General features: G+C 40.1%; 1 non-coding gene across 1 annotated transcript; it reads right to left on the bottom strand.

Annotated features, from left to right (window-relative positions):
* Positions 1-8,546: 8,546 nt before the first annotated feature.
* Positions 8,547-8,654, bottom strand: LOC112719456 (small nucleolar RNA R71). The gene has a single exon (XR_003161757.1). It is a non-coding gene; the product is annotated as a small nucleolar RNA R71 (small nucleolar RNA).
* Between the last annotated feature and the right edge of the window lie 1,744 nt (positions 8,655-10,398).

Here is a 10,398-nt window from a genome sequence, read left to right as displayed (position 1 = left end):
ACTCAATTTTTGAGGTGGAAAGAACTTTGCCAAGAAGGCATTGACTAGCTTTTCCCAAGAGTCCAGGCTTTCTTTAGGTTGTGAGTCCAACCATGCCCTAGCTCTGTCTCTTACAGCAAAAGGGAATAGCATAAGTCTGTAGACCTCAGGGTCAACCCCATTAGTCTTGACAGTGTCACAGATTTGCAAGAACTCAGCTAAAAACTGATGAGGATCTTCCAGTGGAAGTCCATGGAACTTGCAATGCTGTTGCATTAGAGAAACTAATTGAGGCTTAAGCTCAAAGTTGTTTGCTCCAATGGCAGGGATAGAGATGCTTCTCCCATAGAAATCGGGAGTAGGTGCAGTAAAGTCACCCAGCACCTTCCTTGCATTGTTGGCATTGTTGTTGTTTTCGGCTGCCATGAGTTCTTCTCCTTTGAAGAATTCGGTCAGGTCCTCTAAAGAGAGTTGTGCTTTGGCTTCTCTTAGCTTTCTCTTCAAGGTACTTTCAGGTTCAGGATCGGCCTCAACAAGAATGCCTTTGTCTTTGCTCCTGCTCATATGAAAGAGAAGGGAACAAGAAAGTGTGGAATCCTCTATGTCACAGTATAGAGATTCCTTGAAGTGTCAGAGGAAAAGAAGAGTAGAAGACAGAAGTAGAAAATTCGAACTTATCAAAGGAGATGGAGTTCTAATTTTCCATTAAGGAATAGTGTTAATCCATAAATAGAAGGATGTGAGAAGGAGGGAAGTGATTTTCGAAAATTAAGTAAAAATTTGGAAAACATTTTTGAAAAACATTACTTAATTTTCGAAAATGAAAGTGGGAAAGAAGTAAAGTGACTTTTGAAAAAGATTTTGAAATTAGAAATCAAAGGGATTTGATTGAAAACTATTTTGAAAAAGATGTGGTTAAGAAAATATGATTGGTTTTTAAAAAGATGTGATTGAGAAGATATGATTTGAAAAACATTTTAAAAAGATTTGATTTTGAAAATTAAAGACTTGACTAACAAGAAAAGATATGATTCAAACATTAAACCTTTCTCAACAGAAAAGGTAACATACTTGAAATGTTGAATCAAATCATTAATTGATAGTAAGTATCTTTGAAAATAGAAAGAAATTGGTTTTGAAAAAGATTTGATTGAAAAATTTTGAAAACTGAAAAAAAATTTGCATTGAAAAACAGAATCTTCCCCCTTGTGCCATCCTGGCGTTAAACGCCCAGAATGGTGCACATTCTGGCGTTTAACGCCCAAAATGCTACCCTTTTGGGCGTTAAACGCCCAACCAGGTACCCTGGCTGGCGTTTAAATGCCAGTCTGTCCTTCTTCACTGGGCGTTTTGAACGCCCAGCTTTTTCTGTGCAATTCCTCTGCTGTATGTTCTGAATCTTCAATTCTCTGTATCATTGACTTGAAAAGACACAAATTAAAAATATTTTTGGATTTTTAATAATCAAAATGCAACTAAATTCAAGTAACAATGCATGCAAGACACCAAACTTAGTAGTTTGTATACTACTGACACTAACAAAATGAAAATGCATATGAGACACACAAAACACTCAAGTCAATTGAATTCAAAGATCAGAGCACGAAAATTATCAAGAATTACTTGAAGATCCTTAAGATACATGAATGAATGCATGCAATTGACACCAAACTTAAGATGAGACACCAGACTCAAACAAGAAATTTTTGGATTTTATGATTTTTTTGAATTTTTTTATGTTTTTTCGAAAATTAAGTGGAAAAAAGGTATCAAAATTCTTAATGAGAATTCCAGGAATCAGTGCAATGCTAGTCTAAGACTCCGGTCCAGGAATTAGACATGGCTTTACAGCCAGCCAAGCTCTCAAAGAAAGCTTCGGTCCAAAACACTAGACATGGCCAAAGGCCAGCCAAGCCTTAGCAGATCACTGCTCCAAAAGCAAGATTGATAGAAATCAACAAGCTCTTGTGATGATCAGTTGAAACCTCGGTCCAATGAAATTAGACATGGCTTCACAGCCAGCCAGACTTCAACAAATCATCATGAAACTCTAGAATTCATCTTCAAGAATTTCGAAAAAAATAAATACCTAATCTAAGCAACAAGATGAACCGTCAGTTGTCCAAACTGAACAATCCCCGGCAACGGCGCCAAAAACTTGGTGCTTGTTGCCGGATCTTGGCACTGATGTTACCAGAAGCTTGCTCAAAACTTGAACATTCCCCGGCAACGGCGCCAAAAACTTGGTGCGCGAAATTGTGAACAATACTTTTCACAACTCTCATAATCCCCGGTCATGAACCCCAAAAACTTGGTAGTTCAGTACCATGGCATTACACAACTTCGCACAACTAACCAGCAAGTGCACTGGGTCGTCCAAGTAATAAACCTTACGCGAGTAAGGGTCGATCCCACGGAGATTGTTAGTATGAAGCAAGCTATGGTCATCTTGTAAATCTTAGTCAGGCAAACTCAAATGGATATGATGATGAACGAAAATAAACAATAAGATAAAGATAGAGATACTTATGTAATTCATTGGTAGGAACTTCAGATAAGCGCATGAAGATGCCTTCCCTTCCGTCTCTCTGCTTTCCTACTGTCTTCATCCAATCCTTCTTATTCCTTTCCATGGCAAGCTTGTGTAGGGTTTCACCATTGTCAGTGGCTACCTCCCATCCTCTCAGTGAAAACGATTGCATATGCTCTGTCACAGCACGCGGAATTCAGCTGTCGGTTCTCGGTCAGGCCGGAATAGAATCCATCGATTCTTTTGCGTCTGTCACTAATGCCCCGCCTGCTAGGAGTTTGAAGCACGTCACAGTCATTCAGTCATAGAATTCTACTCAGAATACCACAGACAAGGTTAGACCTTCCGGATTCTCTTGAATGCCGCCATCAGTTCTTGCCTATACCACGAAGACTCTGATCTCACGGAATGGCTGGCTCGTTTGTCAGGCGAGCACTCGGTTGTCAGGCGATCAACCATGCATCGTGCAATCAGGAATCCAAGAGATATTCACCCAATCGAAGATAGAACAGAGGTGGTTGTCAGTCACATGTTCATAGGTGAGAATGATGATGAGTGTCACGGATCATCACATTCATCAAGTTGAAGAACAAGTGATATCTTAGAACAAGAACAAGCGGAATTGAATGGAAGAACAATAGTAATTGCATTAATACTCGAGGTACAGCAGAGCTCCACACCTTAATCTATGGTGTGTAGAAACTCCACCGTTGAAAATACATAAGTATAAGGTCTAGGCATGGCCGAATGGCCAGCCTCCCAGTGATCTAAGATAGCATAAAAATGAAGATAGCTACCAAAGTCTGATCTAAGAACTAGATGTCCAAAGATGATCTAGAGATCTAAAGTGATCAAAGGATGAAAATACAATAGTAAAAGGTCCTACTTATAGAGAACTAGTAGCCTAAGGTTTACAGAAATGAGTAAATGACATAAAAATCCACTTCCGGGCCCATTTGGTGTGTGCTTGGGCTGAGCAATGAAGCATTTTCGTGTAGAGACTCTTCTTGGAGTTAAACGCCAGCTTTTATGCCAGTTTGGGCGTTTAACTCCCATTTTGGTGCCAGTTCCGGCGTTTAACGCTGGGATTTCTGAGGGTGACTTTGTACGCCGGTTTGGGCCATCAAATCTTGGGCAAAGTATGGACTATCATATATTGCTGGAAAGCCCATGATGTCTACTTTCCAACGCAGTTGAGAGCGCGCCAATTGGGCTTCTGTAGCTCCAGAAAATCCACTTCGAGTGCAGGGAGGTCAGAATCCAACAGCATCTGCAGTCCTTTTTAGTCTCTGAATCAGATTTTTGCTCAGGTCCCTCAATTTCAGCCAGAAAATACCTGAAATCACAGAAAAACACACAAACTCATAGTAAAGTCCAGAAAAGTGAATTTTAACTAAAAACTAATAAAAATATACTAAAAACTAACTAGATCATACTAAAAACATACTAAAAACAATGCCAAAAAGTATACAAATTATCCGCTCATCAATGATCCTTGTCTTTCCTTCATAGACAACCCCAACCATCCATCAAGCAACCATTCCTGCAATCCACACCTTCCATTCTCTCATGATCTCCCTATATAAAGGAACCTTAGTGCAGCTTCACTCCTCACATTCAAATCCCCACTCTCCACACTCTACACTTTTGGTGTACTAAAACCCTTCATCACAAATTGTCCTAGCCAACCCATTCTTCATCTATCCGTATCCTCAAATCACCTCAAAACAGCAATGCAAATTCATGGCGTCATCAAGCTCCAAAAGAAGGAAGGGAAAGGAACCCATGGAGCAACACCCGTATAATGAAAAGAGATTTAGAAGCATGTACCATGCATTGCAATACGGGTGGATGGTTGAAAAGAAAATTATTTACGAGCTGGGATTTCAAGTGAAGAAAACTGAGTGTCCAGAAATCATAGAGAAAGTGGAAAAGAGAAGATGGGAGCTCCTCACCGATACTGTCACTAAGGTGAATGCAAACCTCATAAGAGAATTTTATGCAAATACGGTCCGATATGATAAGAAAGTTGAGTCATATACAAGCTTTGTGAGAGGAAAGATAGTGGATTTTGGTCCCATGAGTGTCATGAGGGCACTGAAGCTACGGTCCATACAGTTTGAAGAAGAGAGTTATCACTCAAGACTGGACAACCCCAATTATGACCAGATTTTGCGGGATATTTATGTACCCGGAGCTGACTGGGAAAGGGGTGCAGGAAAGAAACCAAAGTTCATCAAGAGAACAGATCTCACTCCTGAAGCCAAGGGGTGGTTTGAACTAGTGAGGAGGTCTATTCTCCCAGCTGCAAACAACTCGGAGGTGAATCTCAAGAGAACCACAATGGTGCACTGCATACTCAAAGGAGGAGAAATCAAAGTTCATGAACTCATAGCTGAAGGAATTAGAAAGATGGCTGATGAGCGGATAATTTGTACGCTTTTTGGCATTGTTTTTAGTATGTTTTTAGTATGATCTAGTTAGTTTTTAGTATATTTTTATTAGTTTTTAGTTAAAATTCACTTTTCTGGGCTTTACTATAAGTTTGTGTGTTTTTCTGTGATTTCAGGTATTTTCTGGCTGAAATTGAGGGACCTGAGCAAAAATTTGATTCAGAGACTGAAAAGGACTGCAGATGCTGTTGGATTCTGACCTCCCTGCACTCGAAGTGGATTTTCTGGAGCTACAGAAGCCCAATTGGCGCGCTCTCAACGGCGTTGGAAAGTAGCCTTCCTGGGCTTTCCGGCAATATATGATAGTCTATACTTTGACCAAGATTTGATGGCCCAAACCGGCGTTCAAAGTCACTATCAGAATTCCCAGTGTTAAACGCTGGAACTGGCACAAGGATGGGAGTTAAACGCCCAAACTGGCACCAAAGCTGGCGTTTAACTCCAAGAAGAGTCTCTACACGAAAATGCTTCAATGCTCAGCCCAAGCACACACCAAGTGGGCCCGGAAGTGGATTTTTATGTCATTTACTCATCTCTGTAAACCCTAGGCTACTAGTTTTCTATATATAGGACCTTTTACTATTGTATTTTCATCTTCTGATCTTTGGAATCTTTTGATCTTTAGATCTTTTGATCATTGGGAGGCTGGCCATTCGGCCATGCCTAGACCTTGTTCTTATGTATTTTCAACGGTGGAGTTTCTACACACCATAGATTAAGGTATGGAGCTCTGCTGTACCTCGAGTATTAATGCAATTACTACTGTTCTTCTATTCAATTCCGCTTGTTCTTGTTCTAAGATATCACTTGTTCTTCAACTTGATGAATGTGATGATCCGTGACACTCATCATCATTCTCACCTATGAACGCGTGCCTAACAACCACCTCCGTTCTACCTTAGATTGGGTGGATATCTCTTGGATTCTTTAACCGGAATCTTCGTGGTATAAGCTAGAACTGATGGCGGCATTCAAGAGAATCCGGAAGGTCTAAACCTTGTCTGTGGTATTCTGAGTAGGATTCGATGATTGAATGACTGTGACGATCTTCAAACTCCTGAAGGCGGGGCGTTAGTGACAGACGCAAAAGAATCACTGGATTCTATTCCGGCCTGATTGAGAACCGACAAATGGATAGCCGTGCCGTGACAGGGTATGTTGAACATTTCCACTGAGAGGATGGGAGGTAGCCACTGACAACGGTGAAACCCTTGCATACAGCTTGCCATGGAAAGGAGTAAAAAGGATTGGATGAAGACAGTAGGAAAGCAGAGAGACGGAAGGGACCAAGCATCTTCATACGCTTATCTGAAATTCCCACCAATGAATTACATAAGTATCTCTATCTTTATCTTTATGTTTTATTCGTATATCACCCATACCCATTTGAGTTTGCCTGACTAAGATTTACAAGGTGACCATAGCTTGCTTCATACCAACAATCTCTGTGGGATCGACCCTTACTCGCGTAAGGTTTATTACTTGGACGACCCAGTACACTTGCTGGTTAGTTGTGCGACGTTGTGTTTATGCCATGGTATTGAACACCAAGTTTTTGGGTTCATCACCGGGGATTAATTGAGTTGTGAAAAGTATTGATCACAATTTCGTGCACCAAGTTTTTGGCGCCGTTGCCGGGGATTGTTCGAGTATGGACAACTGACGGTTCATCTTGTTGCTTAGATTAGGTATTTTTTTCAGAATTCTTAAGAATGAATTCTAGAGTTTCATGATGATCTGTTGAAGTCTGGCTGGCTGTGAAGCTATGTCTAATTTTATTGGATCAAGGTTTCAACTTATCATCACAAGAGCTTGTTGATTTCTATCAATCTTGCTGTTGGAACAATGATTTGCTAAGGCTTGGCTGGCCATTGGCCATGTCTAGTGTTTTGGACCGGAGCTTTCTTTGAAAGCTTGGCTGGCTATGAAGCCATGTCTAATTCCTGGACCGGAGTCTTAGACTAGCATTGCAATGATTCCTGGAATTCTCATTAAGAATTTTGATACCTTTATTTTCTTTTTCCACTTAATTTTCGAAAAAGCACAAAACAATTTTTAGAAAATCATAAAAACCAAAAATATTTTATGTTTCTTGATTGAGTCTAGAGTCTCATATTATGTTTGGTGTCAATTGCATGTTTTTTGTTCCTTTTGCATTCATGCATGTGTCTTAAGTGATCTTCAAGATGTTCTTGATGATTTCATTACTCTGATCTTTAATTTCTCTTGACTTGAGTGTTTATGTTTCTCATATGCATTCTCATTTTGTTAGTGTCAGTAGTATACAAACTGCTAAGTTTGGTGTCTTGCATGCATTGCTATTTGATTTTAGTTGCATTTTGATTATTCCTCATGATTAAAAATCCAAAAATATTTTTAATTTTTGTCTTTTCAAGTCAATAATACAGAGAATTGAAGATTCAGAACACACTGCAGAGGAATTACACAGAAAAAGCTGGGCGTTCAAAACGCCCAGTGAGGAAGGCAAACTAGCGTTTAAACGCCAGCCAGGGTAGAGTTTTGGGCGTTAAACGCCAAAATGTGCACCATTCTGGGCGTTTAACGCCAGGATGGCACAAGAGGGAAGATTCTGTTTTTAATTCAGATTTTTTTGCAAGTTTTCAAAATCTTTTCAATCAAATCTTTTTCAAAATCAATTTCTTTCTATTTTCAAGGATATTTGCTATCAATTAATGATTTGATTCAACATTTCAAGTATGTTGCCTTTTCTGTTGAGAAAGGTTTAATGTCTGAATCATATCTTTTCTTGTTAGCCAAGTCATTAATTTTCAAAATCAAATCTTTTTTATTTCTAATTTCAAAATCTTTTTCAAAAATCACTTGATTTCTTTCCCACTTTTATTTTCGAAAATCAATTAGTGTTTTTCAAAATGTTTTCAAAATCTTTTACTTAATTTTCGAAAATTACTTCCCCTCTTCTCACATCCTTCTATTTATGGACTAACACTATTCCTTAATGCACAATTCGAACTCCATCTTCTTTGATAAGTTCGAATTTTCTACTTCTGCCTTCTATTTTTCTTTTCCTCTGACACCTCAAGGAATCTCTATACTGTGACATAGAGGATTCCATATTTCCTTGTTTTCTTCTCTTTCATATGAGCAGAAGCAAAGACAAAAGCATTCTTGTTGAGGCTGATCCTGAACCTGAAAGGACCTTGAAGCGAAAGCTAAGAGAAGCTAAGGCACAATTCTCTGTAGAGGACCTAACAGAAATCTTCAAAGAAGAAGAACTCATGGCAGCCGAAAATAATAACAATGCCAACAATGCAAGGAACTTTGAGCTTAAGCCTCAATTAGTTTCTCTAATGCAACAGAATTGCAAGTTCCATGGACTTCCATTGGAAGATCCTCATCAGTTTTATGCTGAATTCTTGCAAATCTGTGACACTGTCAAGACTAATGGGGTTGACCATGAGGTCTACCGACTTATGCTATTCCCTTTTGCTGTAAGAGACAGAGCTAGGACATGGTTGGACTCACAACCTAAAGAAAGCCTGAACTCTTGGGAAAAGCTAGTCAATGCCTTCTTGGCAAAGTTCTTTCCACCTCAAAAATTGAGTAAGCTTAGAGTGGAAGTCTAAACCTTCAGACAGAAGGAAGGAGAATCCCTCTATGAAGCTTGGGAAAGATACAAACAATTGATCAGAAAGTGTCCCTATGATATGCTTTCTGAATGGAGCATCATAGGTATTTTCTATGATGGTCTGTCTGAACTGTCCAAGATGTCCTTGGATAGCTCTGCTGGAGGATCTCTTCATCTGAAGAAGACGCCTACAGAAGCTCAAGAACTCATTGAAATGCTTGCAAATAACCAATTCATGTACACTTCTGAAAGGAATCCTGTGAACAATGGGACAAATCAGAAGAAAGGAGTTCTTGAGATTGACACTCTGAATGCCATATTGGCTCAGAACAAGATATTGACTCAGCAAGTCAATATGATTTCTCAAAGTCTATCTGGAATGCAAAATGCACCAAGCAGTACTAAAGAAGCTTCATCTGAAGAAGACGCTTATGATCCTGAGAACCCTTCAATGGAAGAGGTGAATTACATGGGAGAACGCTATGGAAACACCTATAATCCTTCATGGAGAAATCATCCAAATCTTTCATGGAAGGATCAACAGAGACCTCAACAAGGTTTCAATGATAACAATGGTGGAAGAAACAGGTTTAGCAGTGGCAAGCCTTTTCCATCATCTTCTCAGCAACAGACAGAGAGTTCTAAGCAGAACACCTCTGACTTAGCAACCATGGTCTCTGATCTAATCAAAACCACTCAAAGTTTCATGACTGAAACAAGGTCCTCCATTAGAAATTTGGAGGCACAAGTGGGACAGCTGAGCAAGAAAATTATTGAACTCCCTCCTAGTACTCTTCCAAGCAATACAGAAGAAAATCCAAAAGGAGAGTGCAAAGCCATCAACATGGCCGAATTTGGAGAGGAGGAAGAGGCAGTGAACGCCACTGAGGAAAACCTCAATGGATGTCCACTGGCCTCCAATGAGTTCCCCAATGAGGAACCATGGGAATCTGAGGCTCAAAATGAGACCATAGAGATTCCATTGGACTTACTTCTGCCATTCATGAGCTCTGATGAGTATTCTTCCTCTGAAGAGGATGAGTATGTCACTGAAGAGCAAGTTGCTAAATACCTTGGAGCAATCATGAAGCTAAATGACAAGATGTTTGGAAATGAGACATGGGAGGATGAACCCCCTTTGCTCACCAAAGAACTAGATGACTTGTCTAGGCAGAAATTACCTCAAAAGAGACAGGATCCCGGGAAGTTTTCAATACCTTGTACCATAGGCACCATGACCTTCAAGAAGGCCTTGTGTGACCTAGGGTCAAGTGTAAACCTCATGCCTCTCTCTGTAATGGAGAAGCTAGGGATCTTTGAGGTGCAAGCTGCAAAAATATCACTAGAGATGGCAGACAACTCAAGAAAACAAGCTTATGGACTTGTAGAGTATGTTCTAGTAAAAGTTGAAGACCATTACATCCCTGCTGATTTCATAGTCCTAGAGACTGGGAAGTGCATGGATGAATCCATCATCCTTGGCAGACCCTTCCTAGCCACAGCAAAGGCTGTGATTGATGTGGATAGAGGAGAATTGATCATTCAAGTGAATGAAGAATCCTTGGTGTTTAAGGCTCAAGGATATCCCTCTGTCATCATGGAGAGGAATCATGAAGAGCTTCTCTCAAAACAGAGCCAAACAGAGCCCCCACAGTCAAACTCTAAGTTTGGTGTTGGGAGGCCACAACCAACTTCTACGTTTGGTGTTGAACCCCCACATTCAAACTCTAAGTTTGGTGTTGGGAGGTTCCAACATTGCTCTGAGCATCTGTGAGGCTCCATGAGAGCCCTCTGTCAAGCTACTGACATTAAAGAAGCGCTTGTTGGGA

The sequence above is a fragment of the Arachis hypogaea genome, chromosome 10, assembly GCF_003086295.3.
Source record: "Arachis hypogaea cultivar Tifrunner chromosome 10, arahy.Tifrunner.gnm2.J5K5, whole genome shotgun sequence".
Lineage (NCBI taxonomy): Eukaryota > Viridiplantae > Streptophyta > Magnoliopsida > Fabales > Fabaceae > Arachis > Arachis hypogaea.
This window is presented reverse-complemented; position numbering and strand designations above follow the sequence as displayed.